This window comes from Desmodus rotundus, chromosome 2 (genome assembly GCF_022682495.2).
Source record: "Desmodus rotundus isolate HL8 chromosome 2, HLdesRot8A.1, whole genome shotgun sequence".
NCBI lineage: Eukaryota > Metazoa > Chordata > Mammalia > Chiroptera > Phyllostomidae > Desmodus > Desmodus rotundus.
In genome coordinates this window covers 70,984,408-70,997,319 of record NC_071388.1, presented here as the reverse complement: position 1 = coordinate 70,997,319, position 12,912 = coordinate 70,984,408, and the positions used below count along the sequence as shown (strand labels likewise).

The window sequence follows — 12,912 nt, the reverse complement described above, 5'->3', positions numbered from 1 at the left end:
TGTCAGAATTGTGTATTACCCTGCCTCAAGTTCTGGTGTCAGAGTAACCTCTTGATTATAATCAGAAAGAAAATCTCTATTACTTTTCTGTGGGCATGTTAAACATCTCAGCACTAGGTTAATTGTATGAATTTTATCAATATAGATCCAGTAATAATTTCATGTTTCTTCTACTCTCTCAATCCTCATCTTAGAGTCTTTGCAATGCCACATCAAGGATAATTTTTATTATTATTTGAAGTTAATAGAGTGCTTACAAAGCCTAAAAGAGGTTTCAAAGTTCAGGTATAAAAATATAATCCTAAGATAAAAGATGAAAAATGTAATGACCACTATTTGTTGTCTTTTTAGACTTTCTTACAAATTATTTAAGTCTTGGCTAGGAGTTTCTTCCAGTTATATTTCAATTAATTCTCTTCATCAGAGGGCCTTTGAAGAAGATGCAAAGATACACGAGGAGTGTTTAAGATTAATTTTAACTTTGTATATTGTAGTATATGCGGAAAGAAATAAGGACTTTTTTGTCTATGTATATATTTTATAAAGTATTTTGTATCTTCAATATTTTCATCATCCTATTGCTTTTGAGAAACACAAAAGACATACTATATTAAATATGATTATGTATATAATGCACTAATAATTTAAAAATTATACAATTTAAATTAGTTTCTAATTAATTTCATAAGGTGTATTGATGAACTATTGCTGATTTTTCACCTTAAATATTTTTAGCAAAATATTCTTCACTTTTTATCAAATAATAATATAATTGTACAAAGAACATTCAAATTTCAGTAAGGAGTTATAGTACTTTAAAATAATGAGGAGCTTATACCCTTTGCAACAACATGGATGGAACTGGAGAGCATTATGCTAAGTGAAATAAGCCAGATGGTGAGGGACAAATACCATATGATCTCACCTTTAACTGGAACATAATCAACAACAGGAAAAAGCAAACAAAATATAACCAGAGACATTGAAATTAAGAACATTGTAACAATAGCCAGAGGGGAGTGGGGAGGGGATAGTGGGGAGAGGGGTTTTCAGGAACTGCTGTGGAGGACACATGGACGAAACCAAGGGGGAGAGTGGAGGTGGGGGAGGGAGGTGGGTTTGGCTGGGGTGGAGTGGAGGGGTGGGGAGAAAATGCAGACGACTGTAACTGAACAACAATAAAAAAATATTTGAAAAAAATAATGAGGAGCTAGAAATGAAAGTCAAGGATCCTTAAAACTTTCATTTTCATAGTCTGCAATGTACAATAGTAAAAGGAAAATTCATATTATATATAAATTTAGCTGAGGTAAATAAACTTTCAGTGTTAATAACATTGTTAAAATTCCATAAATATATCAACATTTGGTTAAAATATTGATACTACTATCTTATACTTTAAAAGTGTATGAGGAGAAGCTGACCTTTGTTATTGTTAAGGACTCCAGTGCAAATGGAACTGGGAATAGTTTTAGGGCAGAAAAGAATTTAACATTTTCTTCCCTAAACAAGTCAAGGAAGTAAAATCTCAGTAATGCATTTGATAGATTTCTCACTTGCTTGTGCTTTCTTTTTCTCTGTACTTAACTCATTTTTGCTTTTTATATGTAAAAAATCCATTTGCTCTTACTGATCATTCCTTTACGTCCTTGACAAAAAACATTGTTACCAACATTTCCTGAGTATCACAATTGCCTCTCATCTATTCCTTATTGCTAGTTAAAAAAAAAATCATGGAGAATTATTGTGATTGGTTCAGCTAGTTTAGGTGCCCACTCCAGACAAATCAAATTTTCCCCATTTGAAGCTGCCAGAAGATAATGGCAGCTTCAAATGGGGTGGAGGGGAACCTGGTGGTGTTGGAGAAGTAGGAGAACTTCTGAAATCTCTATGAAGCACTACCTTCTGGTGAAGGGGAGGAATGACTGACTGGCACAAATCAGTTCAGCAACATGCAGACTGTAACTTAATCAAAGCCTCCTGACCTCAGTTATACAGCGTCCAGCAGAAGTAAGGCCTGCTCAAGTGTGGTTTGTAGAGTAATAATATCAGTTTAATAATTTATAGTTTTAATTTGAACATTTCACCTAAAATGTCATATGGTGTGCTTGAATGTGATATTGTTATGTTACAGAATTACATGCTTATGATTTTGTAATAAAAGATTTTGTAATAAAAAAGAGGCATTATTAATGCCGGATCCTGTATATTCTACTCCTTTAACCAAACTCCCTAAAATTTTTGAGTTACATGGCAGAGAAAAGAAGAAAATTAAAAACCCACAATGCAAAGTTTGTATAACAAGCTTGGAAAAACTTGACTCTTTTCCTGTATATTTCATGTACAAACAATAGGTTTCATGCAAATTTCTGTCCTTTAATTACTTGCATGACTTAACCTCAATATATTTTATTCATATATTTTGGCAAGATGCATTAATATTGTGTAAATGAAAATCAAGTAAAAATTAAGCTATAGTAATCAGGAAATGTAAAACAAATTAAGAAAAATAAATAAATAGCAAATTATGACAATATCTAAGACTTTGACCTAAACCTAACAGTTGAATGGCATGTAAAGTGCCTATGGAAAGTCTTTATTTCAGTCAAGTGATTTAGTTTTTAATGTTTGAAGAAAGAGAAGATGAACATTTAAATTTACAGATTTTAACATAAGTATTTTCTAATTGTTTTCAAACAGGGATTTGTGGATAAGATTATATTTTTTCACAGTTGTATGAAAAACTAATTTAAAATATAGATGGGAGAAAAATAATGGTTCCAACCGGAAAACATCCGACCTTCCAGAATGTGAATTGGGAATTTATTGTTCAAAACTTCCTATTACTTAGGCTATTTACTGCAGGGGATATTGAATAACATGAGATGAAAGTGACAAAACAGATTTCTGATAAGCACACTTTTTTAAAAAAGTACCTTCTGATAAATTGATGTGAAATCTAAAACATCTTGAAAATGAACTACATTATTTCAAGTAGCTAAGAGCAACACTGAGACATCTGTCAGAGTCAGCAAAAGAGAGAATAACAAGATCAACAGAAGCTGAACACCTGCGAGTTGTAAAACATTTTATGACATGATCTAGATGTTATTTTTTTTTCATTTTTTTTCAGTGAAAGATTAAAGGTGATTCTAGCACAGAAAGGTATCTCTGGCAGGTAGGGATTTTTCCCCCAGTTTTGAAAGCCATAGGAGTAAGAGATTATATATCTGTAATGAGATCTTCAAAAAAGAGGAACCATCTTTTTTTTCAAATCAAACTTACATTGATTGAGAATGTAGGATACCAAAATTTACAAGAAAAGGGAGTCTTGCAAATAATATCCAATTTGAAGTTGCAAAGAATAAGTGTCAAAGCCTGAGTTTTAGACCTGTTCATTCAATATCCCTCAACCTATTCTTTGTAATACAAACCATATATTTAAAAAGTTTAGATTTCTCACTGTGGTCAGCTTTTAGATCCCAGAGAAGTAGCCACAGTCAAGTCACTCTGAACAAATGCTGGGGTATATGACTATAACGTCTCTAGATTTTCCAGACCCAAAAGTTATTGTAGGATACTAGAATAAAGAGAAAATGAAACTACAGAATTGTCTTCCAGATTCATTCCTCTGCAAAATGACACCACCACTTAAAAAATCACAACTGCTATTTCTAAAAATAAAATAAAATAGAGAAATCATAAGAACTGATCTCTGGATACCACTGACTGATAACATATTTTTACCAAACTCACAATGTCTCCAAACTTTACTTTGTAAAGACTTGGCACCTTAATTTGCTGCCATAAACCCACTGAGGCTGCTCATACATAACTATCTCCTTCTAGCTCTCTGCTTTGTAATTAGACATTAGAAGACAGTTGAAGCCTCTGATGATTATAGTCCAGTATTGTTGATTAGTTTGTCTCAATATGTGGGGTTTACAGATTCTAAGCCCTTCCGTAAACATTAGCTGGGATAGGATATGTCAGTATGTGCTTGCCTTCTTCCTAAAAAGCCAGCTCTTACACTGAGTCTTCATTGTGGTTACATAACCCAACAGATAGCTAGTTGGGTCATGGTAGCCCTGGATGCTTAGCATGCTTTGTAGCAAAAGGGTTTTCATTTACACGAATGATGATGTCTCTGGTTCTTAAGACTTTCTCAAACATCTTCTACTTACTTTCCCAACCACTGATGCACTGTTCAAATCAAGGGCAAGGAGTCATATCTCCATTCTTAGTCTTGTTTAAGGGGTAGGAATATTCACCATTCCTCAGAGTGCCCTACAGTGAGTTCATTTATGTTGATGGATTATAAATTACTGTATATCTTAAGAATAGAAGAGAATTTATGTGTATTTTATACTATAAGATACACAGAAAATTGCCAACATAAATTAAACTTAATTCTGAATATGAGCAACAAAGGTGCCAAAGGTTAAGAGAGTTCAGAAATATATCCCTTAGATTTTTCAAAATTGTACCCATATTTTATAGACTAGAACATAAGGTTTTCAGTGAAAGTTGAATAAATATTGAATGAAATCTTGTCATGTAGCAATGTGCTATGTTAATTTAAGCAATTGTTGGACAGATAAAAAGATTATGTTGAATAGAAGATATCTGATTTTGGGGTCCTCACAGTCACATTCTGATACAAGACTTTGAATACAAGTATTTCATTTGAGAGATGATCCCAGAAAGTTTGATAAGAATGTGCTGTCATAAAACAGAAAGAGGAAAGCCAATAAAGGTGCATTACTGAACTATTAATACTTGTGGGCAGTGGGAGCTTAGCATGTGTGGGACAAACCTTAAAACTTCTCCCTTGTGGTGAGGAAATGGGTATTTACTACTTCCCTGTGGTTAAAATTAACTTCTAGATCAGTGGTCAGCAAACTTTTTCAGTAAAGGGCCAGATAATAAACATCTTGGGCTTTGCAAGTCATGTGATCTCTCAGACTATGCAGCACTGCCATTGGAAAGCGGAAGCAACTATAAAAAACCTTTTAACAAATGGTTGTGGTTATGTTTCTTTTACTTACAAAAATAGGTGGTAAGCTGAATTTGGCCTGACAGCCATGATTTGTCAGCTCCTATTTTAGACCATCAATTTCCCTGCCCAGCACAGCTGAAGATGGTCTTGTAGCTAGAGAATGCCCTCAGGCAGAGAGATGCAGAAAGCCATGGATTGCTATGGAAATATCTGTAAGTGACCCCTTGGGAGGGTCTGGGAGCATAAGTGGTCAACAGATGAAATTATAAAACTTGAAGTCAGTAAAAGTTTTTAAAAGAAAGGTATAAAATTATGTTGCATTAAAAAGATGACATTTAAAGTATTGTCACAAGTATCTCAAACTTATTTTTTAAGTGATAAGTCTAAGTTATAAGGAAAATCAGGATAGACTTTAGATTTTTTTATCCCTGATGATTCAGTTACTTAGATCCCAAATTAAATTAGTTGTGTTTGGTATGTATAATCATGTGAATACTAGGTAGGAAGAGAATGTCTCAAGGACAAAAAGAGAAAAATGCATAGCAGCTATGGCCTGCTTATCTGTTCTGTATGTGTACCACATGTACTTGGGAAGATCACATGATGTAGTTAGCTCTTAATTTCAGATGCATTCTTCCTTGAAAGCAACAAATCTTCAATAAATGTGATCTTTCTTAGAATTTTGTTTAATTGAGATAAAATTGACATTAGAAGTAGAGGGAAGAAGCTTGAGATCCAACATTGACCTATTCACCCTCAAATTTAAGCACCTGTGACCATACAGAAAGTACAAAACAATGATTCAAGAAACAAAATAATCACTTTAATAATATTGGCTAAATAAATTATAGATGTTTCACTTTTTAAACAGTATTCATATTACAGATATTTCACAAAATATCATTTAAAAATGAGGAGGCACACATATATTCCAGGTAGCCAAATAAAGAAAAGTTCAAGTCATAATTTAAGAAAATTTCAAGGCACATACATCAGCAAGTATTTTTATTTTGTGCTTTTCTAATTTGATTTTCAGTTAGACTGTAGCTGAAGAACTTTGGCTCTAACTATACCTTTAGTGGATATAATTTAAAAATAAATGTAAGATCAACCAAAAGTATTTGTAAGGCAATAGCATTTCTTCTGTAGTTTTATAAGACTGTAATCTAGTTCACTCATAAGCAACAAGATTATTGCCTCATAAAATAGCCCAGTAGAGCCATAGTGTTATCCCAATTGTAGAGCTACAAGATGACTCATAAAAAAATGTGTGCAATAGCTATGAACATAAACATGTAAGTGTATTGGATTTTTCTTTTTTTGCCACATCAAGGCATAAGAGAAACAATATAAGAGTAAGTTTAGAACCTGCAAAATAAGAGTAAGTTTAGAACCTTCAAAACAAGTAAGGAATCAGACTGACTATAAAAATATAGTCTAATATATTAAATTATAATGTTGTTAGGAGTAGATATTTAATAGAGAAAAATATCTGTGCTCATAATATACTTACAAATGGATGGTTCAAAAAATTGAGAATTTGGTAGGGAACAGAGATGTTAAGTATCACCAGTGTGTTATGCAACTGGTATGAAAGAAAAAGAATTGTACCAAATTTGAAGACTTTTCTTTGTAAATCTCTATCATTGACATTGACTTGCTGGTAAATGGAGAATTCAAGAGAGATATTGTGAAGAAGATGGTATGTCTATAACATATAAGCTTTTTAAAATGATTCAACTTAGAGAAATAGGAATGGAGGGTCAGGTATTTAATTAGAATGTATTCACCGTATCTTGGGGCTGTAAATACACAAGAATTTATTTGGTTTTCTTTGATCATTGCCTATAAATTTTGACCTTCTTTTCTTTGTTCTTCTAAGAAAAAATGATGCCATGTCAGGCACAAATGGGTGCCTGCACCTATAATTTGCCATGTTATTTTTATATATGTCATAAAAGATGCAGAAGAAAGCTAGGCTAATGCGGAAGGTTAAGATGATCAAGTTAGCAGCTATCCTTTCTTCCAAAGATATTTAACTGTGGTAGGCACAATGCTAACGTGGACCCAATAAACCCTCCCTTGAGTATGAATACAACCATTGGATAAAATGTGATGTCACATTCATGATTTACAGACCAGCTGACTTTGAGTCCTTAGAGGGAGAAGCATCAGAGGAAGGAGTCTCCTTGCCTGAAGGAAGTACACTGTGATGTTGTGAGTTGGACAGGGGGAGTGTCATGAGGGACAAACCTCTAAGAACTGAGAATGTCTCCTGATAGCCAGCCAGCAAAACAGGGACGTCAGTAGTTACAACCTCAAAAAACTGAATTCTCCCAATGACCTAAAAGATCTAAGAAGAGACCCAAACCCCAGACAATGCCACATGACAATCACTTTGATTTCAACTGTGAAAGACCCCAAGCAGAGAATTCAAGTAACCCATTCATTCTGAGACTCCTAACCTAAGGAACTTAGATAATGAGTCTGCAACTTTTTAGCTATTAAGTTCATAGTAATTTGTTACGCCATAACAGAAAAGGGCTACATAAACCAAGAGCTAACTCAGTAGAAACCACTTCTCTAGAACACCATGTTTGGAATAACTTTTAGTATAATTTTATATATTATAAAATTACCACAGTGACATATTCACTTTAAAAAAGTCAAATGATGCAGAATAATTTTTTAAATGTGCTTTAAAATAGACTTATTTTTCCTCCTTCTCTCTTCCTTCAATATTTTTTAGAATGTAGTTGTTAGCCACTCCTTACTGTTTTTATTTGGCTAGAATGAAAAAAAAAAAAAAAAGCTTAGTAGCACAATTGTATAGCCTGTTGCCTGTTTAACTCATTTTGTTTTTCTGTAAAAATTATATGAATTTCATCATTTCTGTTCATCTAGACTGTGCCAGTTTTAGTAGCTTATTATTGTATGAAAATGCTACTTCTGTCACTATATACGCAATATTCATGAGGTTCCAACTAAGCCACCTCAAAAAAATATGATTTGGATGATTTGACTCAAGCAATCTTTAAAAAAGTTAAGAACTCCAGCACTGATTTGATAAACTCTCATTCAGTAATTACTCTGAATCATTAATCCAAATAATCAAACTGGCAATTGACCTTCACAGACATTTTCATTCTGAAATGTTTTGATCTAGCTACTACCTCACATTTCCTAAAAAATATACATATATAGATGTATATATGTATGCATATATATGTATATTTGTGTGTGTATACATATATATACACATATATATATATACATTTTACGGCAAAATTAGCTTTCTTCTAAGAGAAAAGAATCTCCATTCAGTAGTTGCAAGTAAGAATTGCACTAATATTTACTCTTGCTAATTTAGAAGAGGCTGTTAGTAGCTCTGTAAGGTTGCTCTTCACACAGGTGACACATCACAGGGGTGATCTAACTCAGAAATAAGTTTAGGAACGTGACAAATGACTAAATATGTAATAACCTATAGTCAACTTTCTAACACCCTAAAATTAAAATAAATTTAATATTAAAATTAATAAAATTTACTATTAACACTGAGAACAAGGCTGTATATTTCTGGTAAAAAACAAACTAAGTTTGTTATAAGCTAATAAGACAGTCTAATATACACAGATTTCATTTATCCAAGTTTAGTTAAATAACACCAATCCCTCTACAACATGGTTAATATTTCAGTTACCACGGTGTTTTAATTATGAATATTTGCATTAAGTACAAACCTAGCTCTTCAGTTTACAAATCGCTAAAAGATAGATGTACATTTTCAGTGATGCACATTTTCGGTGATCAACGCATCATTTCTTTCAAAGTGTATTGAGGACTGGTCACTGTACATGTAGGTTTTGACACACAGACAGGCAAGTATATAACTATGTTACCTTTTCGTTTCCCATGGAAAAACTGGCATTTTCCAAAAGGGGGCAATTGACAGAGGAAATGAGCCAGCAATAATGAAGGTGCAGCAAAGAAAGAAAGTGATAATGCTGAAAGTGAAATTTAAATCAAATACAAACGGTGTTACAAAAGCAGAGGCTGACCATGGGAATGTTGACCTGACTTTTTCCAACGTATTTTAGATTTCCAGGCAGAGGAACTTAGTATTACATTTATAGGTTGTCTCCTAAATGCCTGAGGCTTTCAACGAGATTTCTTCAGTCTCACAGGTCAGAACTCATACTTTTTTCCAGCATTGTATGTAGTCCAGCATCTGTTCAGCTTGCAGAAGCATAGTAGTTATTTTTTCCCCAGTAAAGGTATTTTACCAGACCTTGTAGAGTCTCAACCTTTGAATGAAGACCTTAGTTTTTGGCAAAACATCCCTCAAGGGTACTGCCATGAAGACTGTGGAAGATTCTGGAGTTCCTTCTCTGCATAGATCCCATCACTGAGGTCTACTCTCCTCATTCCCACCACTTCTGTGACTCTGAATGTCAGGTTCTGTCTCTTCAGCTAGATGAAACCTGCCTGCATGGTATGGCCTTCACTGCCTTTACTGTAGTGGAAAAAAATGCATCCAGGCAGACATCTGATACGACTCGGAACTTAACTCTCATTACTCTCATCTCACTCTTCCTTCATTTTTTTTTTGAAATGGCTAAAATCAAGCTTTACTTTTTTTTATTGTTGTTCTAGCACAGTTGTCTGTTTTCCTCCCACCACTCCCCACCACCCCAACCATCCCCACCTCCCACCCTTGATCCTATCCCCCTTTGTCTTTGTCCATGGGTCCTTTATACATGTTCCTTGATAACCTTTCCTCTTTTTCCCACTATCCCCCTCCCCTATCCCCTCTGGTTACTGTCAGTTTGTTCTTTATTTCAATGTCTCTGGTTATATTTTGCTCACTTGTTTGTTTTGTTGATTAGGTTCCACTTATAGGTGAGATCATATGGTATTTGTCTTTCACTGCCTGGCTTATTTCACTTAGCATAATGCTGTCCAGTTCCATCCATGCTGTTGTAAAGGAGTAGGAGCTCCTTTTTCTTACTGCTGTGTAGAATTCCATTGTATAAATGTACCAAAGTGTTTTGATCCACTCATGTACTGATGGGCACTTAGGTTGCTTCTAGCACTTGGCTATTGTAACTTGGGGTGTATAGGTTCTTTTGACTTAGTGTTTCAGGATTCTTAGGGTATAATCCTAACAGTGGAATTGCCAGGTCAAAGGGCAGTTCCATTTTTAGTTTTCTGAGGAAATTCCATACTGTTTTCCACAGTGACTGCATCCAGTCTGCAATCCCACCAACAGTGCGCTAGGATTCCCTTTTCTCCGCATCCTCTCCAACACTTGGTGTTTGTTGCTTTGTTTATGATGGCCATTCTCACTGGTGTGAGGTGGTATCTCATTGTGGTTTTAATTTGCATCTCTTTGATGTCTAGTGATGCTGAGCATCTTTTCATATCTCTCAGGACCCTCTGTATGTCCTCCTTGGAAAAACTTGTGTTCAAGTCCTTTGTCCATTTTTTAATTGAGTTGTTTGTCTTCCTAGTGTGGAGTTATGTGAAAACATGTTATTCTTTGATGTTATTAAAAATAATTTTATAATCATTTAGAATTATCAGTAAAACCAAGATTTGTGGACAAAATGCATCATAAATTGTCATCATAGTGTTATGTAGGCAAGAAGCCAATTCTTTTTCAAAATTAAGGAATATCTTTTAAGCAATAACTTTTCAATTTTTAATAAGGTATGATAATAAAGATAAAAGTATATGGCTGCTCAGGACACATGCACACATATGTATATATATGCACATGCATACGTACACTTAGAAACTTACTCATGACACCTGAGCTTTTGCAGAGGTGCAGTTACTACTCATAATTATATTGACAATGTTGACTCAACACTGTGGAAGCTGGATATTTCGTATTTATGAAAATGCTTAATGGAAACTGCACTGTTCTGTGTTATTAATGAATGTGTAAAAGAAATAATTGGAAAATGTAAAGCATCTCCATAAAGAATGCAGGGATGTGTGGTTTATTTATCCATGAAATAAATCTTTAATTAGTGTGATGTAATATAATTTTACAAAACAATACTTGTTCTATTTTTCCTACCACCAGAAGAAAATATAGTAAAGAGATCTGCTTTTTTTCTCTTTAAAAATATCATGTCCTTATATGATGAAAATATTCAGATATATTACAGCCAAAAATTCTGATACACACACATATGAAGAAAATATTCAGATATAATACTGCTGAAAACTCTGCAAAGATCATCATAATAATCTTTTAGTTACTGAATATGAATTTTAGGCTGCTTTTTTCTAACACTCGAAAAATAAGAGACCAAGATAAGGGTAGAAAATACAATCATGTCTTATGTGCCACATTGCAATTGACAACAAGACTGGGAGATAATGAGAGAGAGGGAGTTAAGAAATTCAAACATGATAGATACATCTGATAGAGATTGAAGTGATTTGGCATTTTTGAAATGAGACATCCAATGGAGGTTATGTCCCAAAAAAGAAGTGTATGTCAAAAGGTTAGAAAGAAAGACCTAGTTATGTGTAATCTAGGGGCAGAGCAAGCAAAGCCCAGAATGGCAGGCACAGAAGCAGCCAATATCAGCAGTTGTGGAAATAAAGTTTCAGCAGGACCCATTTATGGCTTAGATACAGTAACAGGCTTCAAGACAGATCTCCAATTTTAGCCAGAGCTTACAAGAATATTGTCAAGTAGCCTCTATTTTGGGGTAGTAGTGATGTGGAGATGAAGTCATACAATTGCAGAAGTTCAGTGATTCCCACTGTAGTTGAACTCAAACTCTTAGATTTGTAGTATTCAAACATTGATTTTGACCACAGGACCTTAGCAGCTCTGAGGTTAGTCACAAGGAATTTGTTACTGACAGAAAAAAAAAAAGAAACTATTGATGAAAATAATTCTGAGCTTAGACATAGATATGAAAATGTCAAACTTTCTTGTTCTCATTCTAATATGCTTTCTGGAATGGAAAGAACAAGATTGAACTTGGTTAGAGCTACCAGAAATGCTCATGGCAAGTGACACACAAGTGAATCACTTCTGAGATGTAAAATTAAGCAGAAAAAGGCTGTAAAGAACAGAAGTAGTGCCCACTTCGGCAGCACATATATTAAAATTGAAATGATACAGAGCCCCTACACAAGATTGACATGCAAATTTGTGAAGTGTTTCATATATTTTTTTAAATAATGGTTATAAGGATGCTCAAGGAACTTAGTGAGACATGCAAGGAACTTAGTGGGATCTACATCAGCATGAAAAATGGCATAGAAACTATAAATAAAAACCAGGTAGAAATAAAGAATGTAATATCTGAAATAAAGAACACATAAGAAGGAATGAAAATCAGGCTAGACGAAGCAGAGGATCAAATCAGCAAGTTGGAAGACAAGGTAGAAAAAAGACACTCAGAGCAACAAAATGAAAAAAAGGCTCAAAAAGAACGAGTATAGTTTAAGGGAGCTTGAGGACAACATGAAACGTAACAACATTTGTATCACAGGAATATCAGAAGGAATAGGAGCAAGGGATAGAAAACCTCTTTGAAAGAACAATGACAGAAAACTTTCCTAACTTGGTTAGGGAAAAAGTAACACAAGTACAGGAAGCACAGAGGGCCCCAGTGAAGATGAACCCAAGGAAGCCCACTCCAAGACACATTACAATTAAAATGGCAAAATTTATTTTTCTGTTTTTAATTGTTGTTCAACTACAGTTGTCTCCATTCCCCCTCCACACCACTCCCCTAATCCCCACCATCCCCACCTCTCACCCTTGATCCTACCCTCATTTGGTTTTGTCCATGTGTCCCCTATAGATGTTCCTAAAAACCCTTCCCCCAAAATGGCAAAATTTAAAGACAAAGAGAGAATCTTAAAGGAAGCAAGAG

The 12,912-nt window shown here is 34.2% G+C and overlaps 1 pseudogene; it reads left to right on the top strand.

Annotated features, from left to right (window-relative positions):
- Positions 1 to 12,108: 12,108 nt before the first annotated feature.
- On the top strand, positions 12,109 to 12,202 carry LOC112302647 (U6 spliceosomal RNA; annotated as a pseudogene).
- Positions 12,203 to 12,912: the final 710 nt, after the last annotated feature.